The sequence below is a fragment of the Gymnoscopelus braueri genome (assembly GCF_963280865.1).
Source record: "Gymnoscopelus braueri genome assembly, chromosome: 1".
Taxonomy (NCBI): Eukaryota; Metazoa; Chordata; class Actinopteri; order Myctophiformes; family Myctophidae; genus Gymnoscopelus; species Gymnoscopelus braueri.
Genome location: NC_137603.1, coordinates 48,371,109 through 48,392,416, shown reverse-complemented (window position 1 = coordinate 48,392,416; position 21,308 = coordinate 48,371,109). Strand labels below are relative to the sequence as shown.

Genomic DNA, 21,308 nt, shown 5'->3' with positions numbered 1-21,308 from the left:
TAAATTCCCCAACACATAAGTGATAATACCTACAAATATAAATAAAAGAAAAAAAGACGCATTAAAGGGCTGCAACATAATCTTTATTTGTTTTGTACAGTATTTCCACTGGATAACTTTAAATTCAATATATATTTTCTTTACATTTCTAATACTGTTAATGCTTTTTTAACGTTTGTAATTCTTATGTTCATTCATGGTTGTGTGTCATGTTCAGTTTAGGTGTATCAGTTTCTCGTCACTCATTCATACCGTCGGTAAAGTCAAGTCAAGTCACAGTTTAAGATGAAGAAAAAAAAAAAGTCAACATTGAGAATTGAGAATTGTTGCTTGTTGATATTGATGAAAACATTGATACGTGTATCAGGGCCGAGTCGGCCGACATTGCAGATTATTTACCTGGCAACCAATCTGGGAAACCAGAGTAAAAGAAAAAAGGGAAAAACAGCGCCCTCTGCTGGCAACAGAATCAACTGGTCTCTAACGCCATCTAGAGGCGTTGGAGAGGCACCACACAACCACAATTACAACCATGATCACAATCAGAATAGCAAGCCAAATATTTAATATTTCTGGTCATTAAAGGAAGCAGTGGTGGAAAGTAACGAAGTACTTGAAGTTAGTCAAGTACTATACTTAAGTACAATATTGAGGTGTTTTTACTTTACTTGAGTATTTCCGAGTTTCAATACTTTTACTTCTACTCCACTACATTTCAATGGCAAATATTGTACTTTTACTCCACTATAATTATTTGAAAACTTTTGTTACTAGTTACTTTGTAGATTTTGAATAATATTACAAAACCACTTAAGGCCTATATACTGTATACTTAGGCTATTTGAAAATAGCCGATCTACAAGCTCACTTGTAGATCTGTAAATCTGCTATTTTCAAAAGAGTCACAGCTGTCCATACCATAACTCACTGCTTAGGCAATAAAAAGTGTCAGTGTCAACCGTGCAATGGCAACAAGGCATAGGAAAGTGACAGTGTCGACAATGCAGTTAGTACAATAACCATACCTAAAGTGTCTCTAAGAAGGAAAGCACCAGTGAAACTATGACGCGCCCACCATGCTTAAAAGTCAGAGTCTTTGGATATGTGGTAAATGGTGCATTTATATAGTGCTTTTATCCAAAGCTTTTTACATAGATTGTGCATTAGATTCACCCATTCATACCGATGGCGGAGGAAACCATGCAAGGCACCAACCTGCTAATCGGGAGCAATTAGGGGTTCAGCGTCTTGCTCAAGGACACTTCGACACTAACTCTGGGGGAGCCCGGGACCGAACAGGGAACCTCACGGTTCCCATGCGGCCACTCTACCTCTGAGCCACTGCCGCCCCCTATCATATGCTTTAATGTCTTACTTCACCGTGGACTAGAAGAACGTCTCCACACGCTTCCGCTTGGCCAGGAAGGCCTTACTGATGTCAGCTACAGCACAGATACCAAGCTTACAGGCGTATTTGAAATTTGAAATATGGAAAACATGAGATGAGGAATGTCTTATACCTAGAACTAAACTTAAAAAAGGCCAACTCTCCTTTCTGTGTTCTCAGGTACTCACCCATGGGGTTTGAATCTAAAAAGATAATTCACAACATTGGCACATAATCGAATCAGACCCAAGACTCAATAAGGTTTAAAAATAAGCCCCAGCTGTGGTCTCTAAACGCCCTCCCGATTTGAGGGACCAGTTGGTGAGATCATACACACCTGAATAGAAACAAAATACTTTTTACTTTTTTTGTAGACAGAACTACAGATGTGGTAGGTTTGCCCAGAGGTGATTTAGGATTAGGTGAGGGTGTGTTGTGTGTAAGGAACAGTGTGGAGATAATATGTTTTAGATCACTGCCATAATTCAAATCTTCTTTCACTTATTGTATTGCTGCTGTAAGCGTGAATATTTATTCCTTTGTTTCTCTACATTATTAAGTCTATTCTATTATTACTAGCTATGTGGTCCACCCATTAATGTATATACATGTATACACAAAAAGAAAAACACACTAAATTGATGTTACATCAATGTACGTCATCTTTTCCCCAGACAAACAAATAGACAGATATTTAACCACGTAACAATATTTAGTCTGTTTACATCTTTCCATGAAAAACTTTTATAAATGTTTTCCAAAATAGCAAAGGTATCAGATCTACAAGCTGACAACGTGTTGCGATTTTACTTACAGATATGTTTGTTACAGTCTGCTTGAACAGTAATACAGATATTCTTTTTTTTTAAAAAAACAGTTGCCTCTCGCGGGCCGGAAATGGCCCGCGGGCTGCCTATTGGGGAACCCTGGTCTATAGCAATGATTACTAGGGGAATATAGAGCTATTTGTATTTAACATTTATATGAACTAAATAATATCCCTTACAGCATACCACTCAAAAGTTAAAGGTTAAAGGGGAGTGACACAGACAGGTTTAGGCCAATAAATGCTTCAAAATAATCCATCCGACGTCAGAACCCTTTTCGGATGGCCTGTCCAAAAAAAGATAAAAACTTCTGAGAGACAAATGTCCATTCATACTGCCTCCAAACTGTTCTGTGTTCTGAACGCCAGACCCCGCCCAGTCACTAATCTGATCAATGAATCGCAGTTGTAGCAGCTTGCTCCGTCATCTCCAGCGACTGAATCCAAGCCAGCAGAATGGATTTAATACGTGGATGTGGTTCCGACATGCTGTGGGCAATCCGTCATGGAGGTAGGCAGATCTGAGAGACAACATCAGGAGTTCTGAATGACGTCGATCTGCATTTATAACCTACCCTGTCCAAACAAAGTTCTGTTCGGATGGAGCATGTATTGGGCTTTAAGGCCAGGAGTTACCCGGTGCTATCTGAGGCAGGGTATCAGTCTTTGTTCAGACACAGGAGGCCCATGATGGAGAACAGATAGACCAGGATGAGAGCTAACAGAGCGGTCAGCAGGATGGAGCAACTGTTAAGAAAGAGAGAGTGAAAGAGAAATAGGAAGGAAGAGGGAGGGAGAAAGACAATTTTTAGCATTTCTTGTACCCGTTTGAATTGAGATATCACTTAATTAAACTGATCCAATCGTTTTGACATTGATGTAATTTTCACACTTTCTGAGCTGAAAACTCACTCATAATGCTCTGATAATACTTATCATAAAGTGTGTGTGTGTGTGTGTGTGTGCATGCGTACCAGTATGCTGTAGAATAGCTTGGGGACACGGTCCCAGGGTGGAGGTCAGGACGTAGACTAGATGGTACAGCAGCTCCACTTTCATCAGCATGGCCTTGTATCCCAGGATGAACTTCCCATTGTTCCCCACCAAACTCACTGGAAACGACACATTACACATTACTGTTACTACCTGCTCCCAGATTCTTGATGGGTAATGTAGTTTAGTCTACAAACCACAAACACCACCTTGTTTTAGATTATAGTAAGCCAGTGGAACATAATTTCATTCAATTGCATTTCATGTATTGTTGAATGACAATAAATAATAATAATAATAATACATACGATTTATATAGCGCTTTTCTAAATACTCAAAGTCGCTTTACATAGCAGGAAAATAACAACTTTATTAGAATTGACTAGTTAAAAAGGATTAAAATCTATAAAAGAAAAGTATAATAAAAAGGAGGGGCAGGGGTTGGGGTTTTATGTAGGGAATGCGATTCTGAAAAGGTGGGTTTTGAGTGTGGTTTTAAACATGGTGAGGGTGGGAGCAGCTCTGATGTGAGCTGGGAGTGAGTTCCACAGTTTGGGGGCAGCCGCAGAGAAGGCCCTGTCACCCCAGGTTCGTTTATTTGTCCAGAGGGTGTCCAGGATGTTGTCATCACCCGACCTGAGGGAGCGGGAGGGGGCATGGCGTTTGATGAGTACAGAGATGTAGTGGGGGGCCTGGTTGTTGAGGGCTTTGTAGGTGGTGATGAGTATCTTGAAGTCAATTCGATGTTTGACTGGGAGCCAATGAAGGTCACGGAGGACAGGAGTGATGTGGTCTCTGGATCGGGTCCTGGTGAGCAGGCGGGCATAAAGCTATCTATACATAGTGTCAAAACAAAACAAATGTGAACTTGGCAGGGTATGTAAAGCTAGAGAATATATCATCATGGTAGAGATCTTGAAAACAGGAAATTCTGTCTAAAACAGAGAATAGGTGATTATTGGTAATGGGTTATTATTACTATTGGCACTGCTGGCTATTACTATTGGCACTGCTGGCATTACGGCCGCCGGAGCCGAACACAACGGCAAACCACGTCCACCTACCGGTGTTGGATAACATCCCCGCCGAGTTAATCCGAGGAAAAAGGAAGAGGAGACGAGGGAAAAGAGGGGGAATTCGGAACCGACTACGGAGGAGATTCACCCGCCCCCCGCTCCCTTCTATCGTTCTGGCCAACGTGCGTTCCCTGCACAACAAAATAGGCACGATACGGACATACACCAGGTACAATCATGATTTTCGTTTTACTGTTTTGTTTCACTGAGAGCTGGTTAAAGCCATCACAACCAGACTCACTCTATGAAGTCCCCGGATTCACTCTGGTACGACTGGACAGAGGTGGAGGGAGGGGTTACGGCGGTGTATGTGTGTACATAAATGATCTCTGGTGTCGATCCTTCACCGTCAAACTTAGGATATGCGATGATCCCAACGTGGAGATCCTAGGCATGACTTTAAGACCCTTCTATCTTCCCCGCGAATTTGGGTGCATTTGACTTTTTCTAGTTTATGTGCCTCCTAAAGGGCCAGGAAGAGCTGCACAAGCAGCAAAAACCACTGCTGACTGTGTGCACGGACTGCAACTGCAGTATCCAGAGGCACCAGCAATCGTGCTGGGAGACTTAAATCAGTGCTATCTGGACACCGTGCTGCCGGGATTTGAACAATATGTTAAGGATGCGACGAGGAAAAATAACATTCTGGACAAGTGTTATGTGAACATTCCACATGCATATGTTGCCACGGTTGGGCCGCCTATATTGACCTCTGATCACAACGTTGTGTGCATGACCCCAATTTATAAGTCAAAACTGAAGAGAGGAAAGCTGGAGAAGAAAGTAGTTAGGACATGGACAAATGAAAGCAAGGAACAACTAAAAGCATGCCTGGACTGTACAGATTGGGACACTTTTAGAGATGGTTCATTGGACGAAATAACCACAGTTACAAATGATTACATTAATTTTTGTGTACAGCTGGTTGTTCCTACAAAAGAAATTAAAATCTATCCGAACAATAAATCTTATGTGACCAAGGACATAAAGAATGTTATAAATGAAAGGAAAACAGCCTTCATAAACAAAGATTTCGGTGCACTTAAATTGACAGAAAAAAAGCTAAAAACTAAAATGAGGCAGGCAAAATTGGCACATAGACAGCATCTAGAGGATGCGTTTAAAGCCAATAATCACAAAAAGGCGTGGGATACTATGAAATCCATGACAGGAATGTCATCCCCAACCAAACCTATTGTGACAGACAATGAACTTGGCTTTGCCAATGACCTAAATACTTTCTATGCCAGATTCGAATCATTAGGTGATTCCTCTAAGTGCACTGAAATACTTAAGGCTGTAACACCTGCCCCCTCAGACAGAATTATCATCACTGAAGAGGATGTCAGGAGAGTTTTTCGGTGTACTAACACAAGGAAAGCAAATGGGCCGGATGGGTGCAGTGCTTTTCTCCTCAAAAACTTTGCATCTGAGTTGGCTCCTGTGTGGCAACCAATATTTCAAACCTCTGTAGATACACACATAATTCCTCTGTGTTGGAAAACCTCGCACATAAAACCACTACCCAAAATCCGATGTCCAAAAGAACATAAGGATTATAGACCCATAGCTCTCACTTCAGTGACCATGAAATCACTGGAAAGAATACTGTTGCAACATCTTGTAAGTATAACTAAAGACAAATTTGACCCCTGTCAGTTTGCTTATAAGAAAGGTTGCGGTACAGAGGACGCGGTTGTCACATCTTCAGCCTTCAATACAATACAGTCTGATATTCTGGTGACAAAGATGGTACAGTTGGAACTGAATCCATACTTAATTCACTGGTATGCTTCCTTCCTTACGAACAGAGTACAGAGGGTGAAAGTGAACAAAACCCTCTCCTCAGCATTAACTACTAATGTTGGTGCTCCCCAGGGTTGTGTAAGCTCAGCTGTACTTTTCACCCTTTATACTGACAGCTGTCGTACTGAGGAATGTCTGTCTGAATGTCGCACTGACAAACCAGACCAATACATTCTAAAGTACTCTGATGATACAGTTTTGATTTCTCTTTTGGATAGTTCCAGTGATCCTGGACTGCACCAACACAGAGTAAATAAGGTGGTGGAGTGGAGTGATAACAACGCTCTTATCATTAACACAAAATTTGTTCAAAGATTGTTGGACAACCACTTCAGAGGCTCTATACATCTACGTATAATGACAGTATGATAAGGTTGGCAAGGAATATCACTTCAAACACTAGCCATGCTTTGTATGGAGAATATAGGTTGCTGCCTTCAGGAAGGAGATACAGTGTTCCTACATACAATAAGGTCAAACTGAAGAGGTCCTTTGTCCATCAGACGACATTGAGGCTTAATCAGGAGTTGTAGGCTTGGGGTAGGCTGAGAGGTGGACATTGCTCTTGTCTTTGTATGTCTTTATGTATGTATTTTGTTTTGTTTGGTTTTCTTGTGTCATGTCAAATGTGTGTACTGTTTATTGTTTATTGTTGCATACATGGCTGCTGGGTCGCAAGACAAATTTCAGTGTGAACTGACAATAAAGTATTATCGTATCGTATATCGTATTAAATAGCAGCAATAACAGAAGTAACAGCACTACTACTAGTATAGTTACCTTGTCCAGAGTTGTATGGGTAGAAGGCGGCGATGATGAGGTTGGTGAACACCCCCACAGGGTTATTATCCTCAATATCCTGGAGAACAGTACAATACTGCCGTACCTCCCCCCACACACACACACACACACACACACACACACACACACACACACACACACACACACACACACACACACACACACACACACACACACACACACACACACACACACACACACACACACGTTAGTAACTGCAATATTTACAGCCCACATTTGAGTACGGTTACATGAAACGTACACTTTTATACATTCAACAATATCATACAGAATGAAAATTGTGTGTGTAGGGGGATTGTGGGAAAGGTTGTTTTAAGGGACGAGGTTGTTAACCTCATTCCCAACCCCCAATATGGGGGACTAGCGATTGTCCTTAGTCTGACCCCTGCCCTTTGAGCTGTCTGGCATGGTTGCTGCCAGTAGAGCTCTCTGGGTCACTGGGATAACACAAGCTCCTCCACCGGCGGCAAGGTGACAATCATGGGAGGAGACCCAATTTAGTTATTGCCAATTCCCAACTGTCCCCAAGTGTCCTGCAGTCCCTGTTGCTGCTATAAACTGCTATGTGCATCAAGGTTATTATAGTTAACTAAAATTAGCAAAATAACAAAAAACGAATTGAAACTGTATCCTTTCTAAGACTATTAAAACAAACAAAAAAATATATCCTTACTTTTAGTCTTACATAAGACTAGTACTGTACCAGTTTCAACTGTGAATACATCTTTTAAAATGTTATGTTTTTATTACACAATACCTTTTATGACCTTTCTGAATCTCACCCCTGACAAATACCCCATATTACAATACAGAACTAACACTACATCTAATAAAAAACTAAACTATAAACTAAGCCTTTTCCAAAACTAAAAACTAAACTTAACTAGCAAAGCCACTTTAAAAACAAACTACATCTAAACTGAAAACATGGAAGTCAAAACTAAATTCACAGCTTCTGCAGTGCAGCAAAAAGAACATGATCACTTGATCCATCACCAGCTTCCCACCTGCAAACACTGTAGCCAATTGTGTTTGTTGGAGCGGCCAGCCAAGCTGGAGGCACAGCTGCTGCTGGGTATTGAACCCAGCTACCTGCGTGGTGTGACAGTGTTTTACCACTACCACACCCAGACGCTCCATAAAGTTTAGAGTGTGTGTGTGTAGACAGACAGACAGACAGACAGACAGACAGACAGACAGACAGACAGACAGACAGACAGACAGACAGACAGACCAGATACAGATACAGATACAGATACAGATACAGTATATATATATTTTTTTGTTTTTTTTTGTTTTTTTAATTGTTTTTTTTGCATTTTATCATGTAAATAAACTTTATTTATATAGCACAAACACAAAAAAGCAAAAAAGCACAAAAAAACAAACGTGTTTGCTTACAGTACCAAGGAAATCTAGACAAATAAACAACAAAGTGACTTACCAGTTGGGGATACAAACCTGAAGAGCCAGGCTCACTGGTAAGGTAATGCAGCTGCCTTCATGCTACAGTCGTCCATCCTTCCTAGAAACACGTCCACGCGCACCAGGACCGGTTAGGAGTAGGGCTCAACTAACCCAGCTCAACTGGGGGGACCTCTGTGACCAGTCAGAAGGGACTCCTCACTCCTGTGCTTGCTGCAATCAATTCATCTCAACCAGAGTTTATTATTATTTACAAAGTAATAAAAAACAAAAATAAATGATAGAGTAGATACCTTGTTGTTTGATTGTCGCCTTCAGCTGAGAGCTCAAGTATCCAGTGGCGATGCACTGCTGTCTTCTTCTCTCCTCCTCTCGCTTTCGGTCCTCTCCTCCTATCTCATCTCACCTCCTCTCCTCTCTCCTCTAGTCTCCTCTCATCTCTCCTTCTCTCCTCCTCTCCTCTCATCTAGTCTACTCTCATCTCTCCTCCTCTCATCTCTCCTCCTTTCGTCCTCTCATCTCTCGTCCTCTCCTCCTCTCATCTCTCATCCTCTCCTCTAGTCTCCTGATCTCCTCTAGTATACTCTCATCTAGTCTCCTCTCATCTCTCCTCCTCTCGTCCTCTCCTCCTCTCCTCTCCTCATCTCATCTAGTCTCGTCCTCTCCTCTCCTCTAGTCTCCTCTCATCTCCTCTAGTCTCGTCCTCTCCTCTCCTCTAGTCTCCTCTCCTCCAGTCTCCTCTCATCTCCTCTAGTCTCCTCTCCTCTCCTCTCCTCTCCTCTCCTCTCCTCTCCTCTCCTCTCCTCTCGTCTCCTCTCGTCTCGTCCTCTCCTCTCCTCTCCTCTCTCCGGAGGGGTGCAGTGTCACTCTCCTGACATCACCACACTCTTGCTAGACCTTATATGGAGCGTGCATATCTCCTTGTACGGCGTGTTCTGTCCGTGACATCAGCTGTGGCGATGTCGGTCTCCACAGTGTCCATGACGTTAGTATCGGGTGACCTAGATCGGGTCCTTGTATGGCGATCTCTGACGGACCCATATATGGGTACCTTACTTACCTTGTATATGGTCTTTGTTCCATTGTTAGGTCCAAGCCTCTCCAACAACCACTTACCTGGGGCTCAGCATAGCGGCTCCCCGCTGTCCACACTGTCCCCACGCTCCCCGCTCAAAGCTGACTCAAAGAAGGCGTCCCAGTCCACGTTCACCACCACCTCCTCGCTCAAGGCCGAGTCGAGGAAGTCCAAGTCGTCCTCTATGGGGCTGGTGCTGCTCAGCGGCTCGCCGCTGTACAGACTCAGGTCCCCGCTCAAGGCCGGATCGAGGAAGTCCGAGTCCAAACCCCAGTCGAAGTTGACTGTCTGGTCGTCTTCTATGGGGCTGGTACTGCTCAGCGGCTCCCCGCTGTCGAGACTCCTCAAGGCCGAACCAAGGAGCAGACTCAGCTCCCCGCTCAAGCCCGAACCAAGGAGCTGGTGGTGAACGAACGGACTCTGTGGGAGCCAACCCAAGGCACAGCTAGGAGGGGAAGGAGGCGCACAGGAGACAGCGGAGGTAGCAACACTGCAGAGCTCTGGACCCTGATGCTGCTGGATAGGAGGGAGTGGGGGGTCCGGACTGAGCTCCTTGCTCAAGATCCAGTCGAGGAGGCCGTCCAACTCTTTCCGTTCTTCAGCATCAAGCCGCAGGGAGCTGGATCGACGGGAGACTTTGGCCACGCTAGCTGTAGAGTCTGGACGCTTCTTCCTCTTCAGCCTGCCGCTCTCCTTGGCTGGCTGGTTCTGTTCCACGCTGGTGGCTTCATCAAGGCCCCTGATCAGCTGCTGCGGCACGGGCAGGGGTGGGCTCTGCAGGGATGGGCTCTGCAGGGGAGGGCTCTGCAGGGGAGGGCTCTGCAGGGGAGGGCTCTGCAGGAGTGGGCCCCACTCGGGTGGTCTCTGCAGTGTCGGGTCATCCTGGACGGACATCATCCACTTGTTGAAAGCCCTGAGAAGGATGCGCTCGGCATACTGCGGGTCGACCGTCCAGAAGCCTCCCTTACCTGTGTTGTCTTCCGGTCGAGAGACACTGATGAACCCCTTAACGCTGGTCAGGTTGTGCCGGACGCTGTTCTTCCAGGATACAGGATTGGCGTGGTGGCGGAAGTAGGAGAAGTTGTCCACGAACCACTGGTAAACGCAGGAGACCGGGATGTTGCTCTTCCCACTGGCTTGCATGGCCATGCAGATCATCATGGGGAACGTGTAAGGCAGTTTCTTGCCAGGGGCGCCGTGGGTCACGATGCCAGGGAGGCTCTGCTGCGTCCGGATGCAGGCCGCCGGCGTGGTCCTGGTGGGTGCGGGGTCCGCGGCCAGAGGGGACACCTCAGGAGAACTCACCGGCTGGCGGCAGCTGAAGACAGGAGGTGGCTGGCGGTGGTGTCTGGGGCCTGGCTGGGAGAAGTCATAGGGCAGTGGCCTGACCAGCCACTGCAGACTGGTCAGGCCGTCGTCCACGTTGAAGGAGGAGAAGGAGGCGTTGTCCATGTCCTTGGCCCGGGTGGCGGTCGTCACCACCTCGGACCACCTGTCTGCACGGCACAGCATGGCTCTACTCTGAAAGCTCTCTTCTCTCTCACACGTCCTTATTCCTTCTGTGTGTGTATGTGTATGTGTATGTGTATGTGTATGTGTGTGTGTGTGTGTGTGTGTGTGTGTGTGTGTGTGTGTGTGTGTGTGTGTTTACCAATTGGTGTCCTCTCCTTGTCCTCTGCACTGTGGAGAGAGAGAGAGAGGGAGAGAGAGGGAGAGACACAAAATTAACACATAGCTCACATAAAATGAGAGTGTGTGTGTGTGTGTGTGTGTGTGTGTGTGTGTGTGTGTGTGTGTGTGTGCGTGCGTGCGTGCGTGCGTGCGTGCGTGCGTGCGTGCGTGCGTGCGTGCGTGCGTGCGTGCGTGCGTGCGTGCGTGCGTGCGTGCGTGCGTGCTTCAGTGGTGGATAAGTCCTGTATTCAAAGTACAATAAAAAAGTAATACAATACAAAAGCATTGGCATCAACATATACTTACAGTACCAAAGTAAAAAGTACTTTGGTAGTAATTATGAATGGCCTGTTTCAGAAGAAAATCACTCAAAATGTGTCAAACCTTTTCGAAAATAGCCAAAGTATAAAATATGGCTTAAGCAGTTAATTCTTGTATTAATAATCTAAATCTGCTAAGCTAAAGCTGTCAAATAATTGCAGTGGAGTAAACAATACAACAACATTTTCCTCTGAGATGTAGTGGAGTAGCAGTTTAAAGCAGTGGTTCTCAAACCTTTTCATGACAAGGGCCGCTGGTTGCACTTGAGGAGGCACAAGAATACTTTATACCCCGGGCCCACAGTACAGTGGTACCTATTGCCAAAAAATAACACATCTACAAGCTTGGCAAGCGACCTCGTGATTCATTTGACCGATTTAGAAGCGGGATTCCATCATCCATTCAAATGAACACAACAAAGTGATGGCCAAGTTAAATGAGCCACAATGAGATTGTTGTAGATAGCCTTTTAACTAATTTCACCATATACAATCAAAAATAGCCCAGTATAGCTAATCAATAAATATGAAATGACATTTCCCCTTATATATCATTTATTTAACCAGTACAAATACATTGAGACAAAGTCTCTTTAGCAAGTATGTACTGCCAAAAGGCCCATGCTTCAAACGGACAGACAGAAGTCCATAAAACACACTTACATACTGACTACCAAAAATGCACCCATAAAAAATAAATTAAAAACAAGTTTTTTTTTTATTTTTTTAAGACAATACTGAAAGACAAACTATAGTACAGAATTAACCGAATTAACCGAATTAATGTAACAAAAACACCAAAAAAAGTAATAAACCCGGTATAAAACCGCAAACTGTACCCTACGTGAAGCTAAAGATGACCAACAAAATAGAGCAGGGGTCTTCAACGGGGGGTCCGGGACCCCTAGGGGGTCCTCAGAGTAACTACAGGGGGTCCGCCAAACCTTTGTGTGATGGGGAACATTACCCGAAAAAGTAGCCGATCTACAAGCTCACAACGCCTTGCGCTGGGGGCGTTGTGAGCTTGTAGATCGGCTATTTTCGTTGAGTTGGTGTAGTGGGGAAAAGAGCAGACCAAGTACAGAGCCAACGGTCAAGTTGACTAAACGTCACCGTATCAGTTCAAAGCTAGCTTAACGTTCCATTTGACCAAGCGACAGGATGAAAACACTAACGTTGACAGGATGAAAACACTAACGTTGACAGGATGAAAACACTAACGTTGACAGGATGAAAACACTAACGTTGACAGGATGAAAACACTAACGTTGACAGGATGAAAACACTAACGTTGACAGGATGAAAACACTATAACGTTCCATTTGACCAAGCGACAGGATGAAAAACTACCTATCTATCACCAAAAACTCACCCAATATCACCATAACAGTTCTATTTCACAAACGACAGGATGACTTGAGTTTTTTACAACGACAATGCTGTCCTTTTTCAAATGTAAACACTAGTCATCATCTATGAGGCTAAAAAACTAAACGGGCCGTTTAAATGATGCACAATGTTACGGCAGTTAGCTTCTGAACATGAAAATTAACCCATGAAAATTAACCCACTTCACGGCACAACCAAACATTTTGCAATCGGTCAAAAAAAAAAAAAAAAAAAAAACCTTTTTTTTTTTTTTTTTTTTAAGACAATACTGAAAGACAAACTATAGTACAGAATTAACCGAATTAATGTAACAAAAACACCCAAAAAAGTAATAAACCCGGTATAAAACCGCAAACTGTACCCTACGTGAAGCTAAAGATGGACCAACAAAATAGAGCAGGGGTCTTCAACGGGGGGTCCGGGACCCCTAGGGGGTCCTCAGAGTAACTACAGGGGGTCCGCCAAACCTTTGTGTGATGGGGAACATTACCCGAAAAAATAGCCGATCTACAAGCTCACAACGCCTTGCGCTGGGGGCATTGTGAGCTTGTAGATCGGCTATTTTCGTTGAGTTGGTGTAGTGGGGAAAAGAGCAGACCAAGTACAGAGCCAACGGTCAAGTTGACTAAACGTCACCGTATCAGTTCGAAGCTAGCTTAACGTTCCATTTGACCAAGCGACAGGATGAAAAACTACCTATCTATCACCAAAAACTCACCCAATATCACCATAACAGTTCTATTTCACAAACGATAGGATGACTTGAGTGATTTACAACGACAATGCTGTCCTTTTTTCAAATGTAAACACTAGTCATCATCTATGAGGCTAAAAAACAAAACGGGCCGTTTAAATGATCCACAATGTTACGGCAGTTAGCTTCTGAACATGAAAATTAACCCACTTCACGGCACAACCAAACATTCGATAAACATAAAACATGTCATGTTCCACAATTCCGTTAAGGTGGCATTTTGATCAACTTACCTCAGTTAAAAACTTGACGACGAACTTGACGATAGGCTTCCAAAAACTGAAGAAAAAGCGACAAAACAAATCCGTTAAGATTTAAGTTGTGTTGTTTTCCTCGGAGCTGATGTAATGCGACTGATCAAAGCAGTGTCTGAACAGCAGTAACGTCCGCTCTGGACTGGGCCTCAATGCACCTGCTACTCAAGTCCTTCCTGCAACGCCATTGGCCCGCGCTTGACACACATACCAAACGACCAACTAGCACGTTTCTTCCGTCGTACTCCACGGTACGGGGTTGATATAATTCATTATTATAACTATATAAACACGTTCCTCCACGGAGTTTTAATTTGTAATTTGTTTAGTTAAGTATTTTTTAATAATGATAATAATAATGATAATAATAACAATAATAATAATAATAATAATAATAATAATAATATTAATAATATTAATAATATTAATTATTATTAATATTATTATTATTATTATTATTATTATTATTATTATTATTATTATTATTATTATCATTATTATTATTCTAAGACTTACTTTTATTTCAGTAATTATTCGTTTTAGCGTTATTCTTTTTTTGTTTGTTGTTATTAGGGTCGGGATGAGACTCAAAAAGCTCAGAATAAATATAAATAATATAAGGACTTTTTCTCACTTTTTCCCCCGTTTTAGTTAGTTTACTTTGCAAACACACAGACTTCTGTTAGTTGTTTTTTTTACTAGTTGTGTGCGCATTCGATGTGTGCATGCGTGCGTGTGCGTGTGCGTGTGTGTATTGTGTTCGTGTTTGAACTCTTCCTACGGCATGCAGTAGGTGTCGCTGCAGGCAGTGAACTGCCTGTTATCGACCACCAGTTGCACAACAACAACAAACTGCAGTTTGTCTGCAGAACTGAGGAAAACGCGAGTAATAATGACTGTTTTTGCCAGGAGGTTTTATTTTTGTTGTTGTTCCGAATGAAGGTAGGTAGCTAATGTTGTTGATAGATGCTGTTAAACTTATAGATAAAACCTTCATTTCTCTTTTCATTCAGTCACATACATGTCTTCTCAGTAAACTGAGTGAAGCTGTTTGTTTACTTTATGTGTAAGATTTTGTCAACTCAAATCAATGGTGTAGCCCCATTTGGAACCTCTCCCTCCACTATGTAACTATACAGCGGAGGGAGAGGTTCCGATTGGAGCTAATCAATGGTGATGACATACCAATGTGTTAGATAGATGAATCAAGGTGATAGCAGTCCTGTTAATGTTGTTAAATATCATGTACTTTCTGTTTCATTCTAGATTTACACGTCTTTATTCAACCTATTGTTGGATTTAACCTTTTATAATCAACAGGTGGTTTGGGGGCAGTTTGGTTTGGTGCAGATTGGAAGGGCAAGGGGCAATTTAAAGGGGATCATGGATCATTAAATAAACCATCTTGATTACCCAGACAGGTCAACCAACCACACACTAAAGTTGAAAACCAATATAATATTAAACCTATGTATTGACTCATAAAACTGTCACTGTACTTGTATATACTCAATCTTCTTACCCTCCCAATCGGCACCACTCTACCCTAAACCCCCTTAATTCAATATTAGAAACATTTGTCAAATTAACTCGGTTTTTACAAATCTTTCACCATTTTCAGTTTGTTGTTCGGTTGTCATTGATTCCATGTGATGCAGTCACACTGTAATTTCTCTCCACAAGGATTATGTTCATTATTATAAGTAACGTGCAACAATTGTACATTTCTGACCATTTATTCCATCCCCTCCTACTGTGATATAGGCTGGTCTAGCAAAGGGAGACATGGCTGAAATGATTGCCTGCCCTATGGATGTTGCCTTTGAACTTCTGGAGGATGGCACCAGTGTACCACTATCCTCAGTGGAGAGTGAGAACTTTGCGTCTGTGGAGACCACGCATCTCAACAAGGTCTTAGAGCGCCTAAACAGTGCTTTCTGTGATGTGATTCTCTGTTATTCTCAATAACACAAGGGGCTTTTCTCCTCCTAATGTGGTTGACTTCATTGCAAAGCAGTCATAAGACTGACACACCACGGCTCTGCCGTAGTTGTGCTGTGCACAGCACAGTAACAAAGTTACAGCAGATACATAGAACATACATTGAATTAATTCAGTGCTCCCTGCTTCTCTCTAGGCTCTAGTCTAGTTAGTATGCCTATGGACAAATTAGCACATTATGCAGTTTATACACACCTCATACTAAGGACCTCAATGGAAACAAGCTGTAAGCTTTTGTGCGTTATCCATTTGATTATGGTGGATCAGATGTATGATCAATAAAGATATCAATCAATCAATCAAACTCCAATAACTCTCAGAATGTACAAAGGGAAGCAAATAGACCTGTACAGGTCCATTTGGATCCATTTGTACACTCACCTGCAAGGGTCCATTTGGCTCCCCCTCAAGGAACCCTGAGGGTCCCTGGGCTCCATGTTGAGCCCTATTGTAATGCAAGGAATTATCAACCGTAACTGGGTTTATTTGTGTGAATGAAAACACCTGTTAAATGTCACCTTCAAATGAACCGCTAATCCTTGAGGTTCACATTGTTTTGCCACTCACATATATGTACAATTGGATCATTTCCCTCAGATATATTTTTGTTTATTGGGTTCTCTTTGTCTACTTTAGAACTATTTATGAAGAAATACAGAACATTCTAAAGGGTTCACAAACTTTGAAACACCACAGTAGGTGTTCTAAAGGAAAAGGTCAACACATATTTATTGTTTTAGGCGTTAACAGTGGGAGTGAGGAGGCATGACTCCCAAAGCTATACCACGTCCCCAACCTATCAGAAACTATGGTCATCTCCACACTAAACAGGCTCCCGACACCAACAAACTATCTACAGAGATTAATGCTACACCAGCTGAGCCTTGTTCACTTTGTGTGTGTACATGTGTTCAGCGAAGATATTTAGTGTAGCCCTTTAGAATATGGTCAACCAAGTATAGACCCATGAGAATACAGTATATATATATATATATATTTTGACTGATAATTGCTCTAACAATTATCAGTCAATATCAGTCGCTAGAACCAGTGATGTGTTTTCAGTGAATCAAACCAGTGTCTATTGAGAAAGAGCTGTTGCCAACATAATACAAGAAAAATAAATGTGAATAAAATACAATATGGAACTAAAATCAATGTATGGTTTTTATTCTCAAAGCAGCACAGTAAGCAGCATTACAGGCAGATAAATGCAAACATGACATCCTGCACAAATTATTGAGTCATTTCAAAATTGAGATTACAACAGCAAAGTTAGCAAATAATGTTTACAGCAGTCTACAGTCTACAGCATGAGATGATGCGGCTTGCACTTGGAAATGTCTATAATTGAATCATAGTTCAAACCTTCAGTTTGACACATAACACATCAGCTACAATCATCTGACTCATAATAACCCCATTTAGAGTTGCATTGAAGCAGCAGTATGTAACTTTCCTCTTCTACCCTGGATCTGAACCCAGTTTCCTGCGCAAGTGCTGAAATTTCTACCATTGATCTAATAGAGCCGGTCTACTTGCTCTGGGAATAAATTGAATCTTGACCGTCAGGTAAAAAATGGTGTCAGATCCTGTGTCTAGGTGAGACATGACCTTTGACAAAATCTCAATGTCTCAATAGAAGAACAGGGAGAGAAAAACACAACCACCGCAATTGTATAAGTTATATTGTATTAACATACTCTAGCGGGATGAAACAAAGATACAGATAAGGGTAGAGAACAAGTACAGAAAAGTAGTAACACTAGTAACAATACAATATATAAAAGACAGTATAAAGATGACTTCCGACCAGGACTTCTACTCCTGGGCTGGTCAAGTGTGCATAATGTATAGACCACCAGTAGGTAGAAACAGGCGAAGGTAACCAACAAAAACAGCATATAAATAGACTTGAAATAGACTTAGTTATCTCCACGATAAAGGAAGTCTCCCTGTCCCTCCATCTTTCAGTAAACAAAAACAAAAAAAATCAGATGGTTTGTCAGCTTTTGTTTTGTTTCTTTCATTACTTCTATTTTCATTTATTTAATCTGTATTCTGTTTGAGTTCTCTCTCCTGATTGGAGGAAATTAGTATCCTGACCTGAAAATATATTTTCTGTTTACTAAAGAGCTGGAGACAGGGAGACCCCTATTACTTAACAAACAATAGTCTATACTTATAGACCCAATAGAATGTTTCACAATTTTTATTTTATTTCAAAATGAGCTATAACAGCCTGTATACAAGCTCACAATGTGTTGCATCACCACACATTATGAGCTCGTACATTTTTCGTATGCCCAAGTATAAGGCTTTAGTGGTTTAAGAAAATGCTCCTGACCTTTCATATACATGTGTAGTTCCTGATCATATAAATGTGTAGTGTGACAGATTATGTCTGTGCTGATCAGATAAAAGTATCATAAAAGTATCAGATGGTATTATTATCAGAGGTTAAAGGTTTACTTCAGCCAGCTCCATCTTCCTCTCCCAGGTGCGGAAGCTCCACTGCAGCTTGTTGTGTTTGTCCTTGAGCTGGATGTACTGCAGGACCCCAGGAACGCTGTACTCTGCCATCTGACTGCACAGCTTCTGGTTCAGCCTCTCTGCTGTTGAATGCTCCTGACGATGAGGGAGTCAAGGTTCAATTTTGAGGTGGTCTTCATCAGTACTTTTACTTTACTTGATTATTTTAGTTTTAAATACTCTATACTTGTATTCCACTACATCTCAGAGGAAGAACTTTTACTTTGACCGCTTTAGTTACTAGTTACTTTGCCAATTATTTAGGTATGCGGTCAAGTGCAAGCCTGGCTCAGGGAGAGTCCCTAGGCACTTTGGATCTTTAACATCATGTCCTGTGTTTTCTAAATCTAAATCTAACTTTTTTTTCAAAAATAGCAGATGTAACAGCAATGTGATACATTGTGAGCTTGTACATCTATGTTTGAAAAGCTGAAGTATGAAATAAGGCTTAAGTGGTTAATGATCAATAATTATAGTCCAATAACATATGTATGATTCTGAAATGGCCATTCTGCATAATGAGTACTTTTGCTACTTAAAGTATATTTTGATACTTTTGATGCTTGATACTTTGCCTTATAAGATTTTGACAACAAAGTATTTTACACTGTGGTACTGCTACTTTTACTTACTACTAAGGATATAGGATACTTTAGTAGAGATTTGGGGTTGTGTAGTTATCTTGTCATGATGTAACTCCAAAGGTGGGAAAGATTATAAAACAATGTTGCTCCATTGATTAGAAATGATGATTAAAAGAATGCTCCTCATCAACTCACATGGTGAAACAACTCTCACTAGTCACTATTTTAGCACGTAAATGAACGCAAACAAAGCAGATTCTAACAATATATAACATCCTCATGATGTTATTGGCAGACTCCGTAGTAGTATTAAACAATAACATAGTTTGAAAAAACTAAAACATAGCAAAAACATCACATTGTGAGCTTGTAGATCTGCTATTTTCGCTATAGAAATTTGGTGAGGAGGGGAAAAAGGAGAGGGCCCAGGATAGGACATTGTATGGAGGGTATAAGTGGTTAGTGTGTGTGTGTGTGTGTGTGTGTGTGTGTGAGAGAGACAGACCTCTTGGACCTGGGTGGTCTCTGCCTCAATCTTCAACAGCAGATCATTCCTGTTGGCGATGTCGTTACTCAGCTGCTGAGATTCACGCGTTTCGCTCTGCAGCTTCTTTTGCTTTTTCTCACACACACACACACACACACACACACACACACACACACACACACACACACACACACACACACACCCCCAGCTTGTCAACTTGCACACCCCCAGCGTGTCATAACATTGCAGTGTGACCAGTGGTGGACGTTGGACAAATTATTCAACCCAAGTACTTCATTCAAAGAATATTCCTAGTCAAATATTACTAAACTACAAGGGAAAGTTGGTCAGTCAAATTTGTGCTTGAGTTTAAGTACTGAAGTACTTGCTTTTAAAAATACTTCATACGGTCAGTAAGTAGGCCTATTCAAAAGTAAAAAATACAAAGAATTCCACAGAAAAGGAATCTCAAGAAGGGGACGTGTACCGAATTGCCTGATTGAGTCATCATAATAGGAAATGTGCCCATATAATCGCATGCGTCTGCTCACTCATACATAAGACACAAATCAATACATCAGTTAACTTGAGTTTAACCATTTCAGTTAAATAATGCCTGGGCTTCATATAATTTGTTGCATGTAGTATCGTGAAACAAATTAAATCAAACCCTTAACACTCATTATTTAATTACAAGCTTTTTCTCCCACACCACACATATTATTTAATAATTGAGGTTCAGACGTAGACATATTTTTTTAAACTATGAATGATTACTGTAGGCATTTAACACTACCACCGCCAGGCCCGTAGCCTACGGGCCGATAAATCCAACCGTAAAGCGCCGATCCCGTAGCCTACAGGCTGTGGTGCTTTTTCCTTTTTTTTCGAAAAAAAAAACTTTTCAATTTTCTATACGGCACATTTCATTGTAACACCACCGGAAACGGAATTATTCGGGATCACGTTTTGCCGATCCCGTCGGCCTCCATTCTAAAGCGCACACTGAAACGCCATTTTCTTCGATTGTAGTTTTTCTCCTCGCTGATCACTGTTTAACATAAACCGTTCTAACTACAACATGGCGGCTCTGTTTGACACGTGGTTTTCACTGGTAGACGCAGGGAGATCTCCGCGATGTATACAAACAGTGCACAGCTCAATCTTAAGGATTTTAACGAGGTCTATGGCGACGTGAAAAAAACAAAAAACAATAAAACGTTGGCACTGGTGAGTACATTATGAGATTAACCTCTGGCGGTCAAAGTGTTAACATTCACATTCATATTTTTACAACATTACAATATCAGTTATCTTATTATCAGATGCCAATTTGTCTCCTGGAAACAAATATGTGTATAAATTATTGCAGAGGTGTTAAGACGTCATCAAGTAAAAGTAGTCCCTCTTGTACTGTAACTTCAGACTCCTGACTCCAGACTTTTTCACAAATTACTCCCTCTGTTCATGTGTGAGTGACTCTAGCCTAGGAAAAAAACGGTGTTATATTTTGCTGCATACACCCATTTGCTGGATTAATTACTGATAAGTACCATGGACAGCAATGAGATAAGTACCATGGACAGTAATGACAGAGAGGAGAGGATAAGGATAAGGATAATTCCTTTTAACAGGACGTTCATGAAAGTCCTTGCGGGCTTGTTTCCAATGAGGGCCTGTGAGCAATTAGGGGTTAAGAGTCTTGCTCAAGGACAAATTTCATTTCATCGACACATATGCTGGCGTGGCCTGGAATCATACCTGGGGCAACCAGGGCCTCTGGCTCCCTAGGCGGGCTCACTAACCACTCAGCTATGGCCGCCCCAAAAAAATTAAGAGTCTTGCTCAGCGACAAGAGAGAGAGCGAGATACAAAGAAAATGTTTTGAACGCAGTGAAAACCAGCC

The 21,308-nt window shown here is 42.0% G+C and overlaps 1 protein-coding gene across 1 annotated transcript in view; it reads right to left on the bottom strand.

Moving 5' to 3' along the window:
- Positions 1–21,308, bottom strand: part of LOC308092132 (ubiquitin carboxyl-terminal hydrolase isozyme L1-like) — a 64,118-nt gene that overhangs the window by 30,207 nt on the left and 12,603 nt on the right. The gene's annotated exons all lie outside the window — the stretch shown is intronic.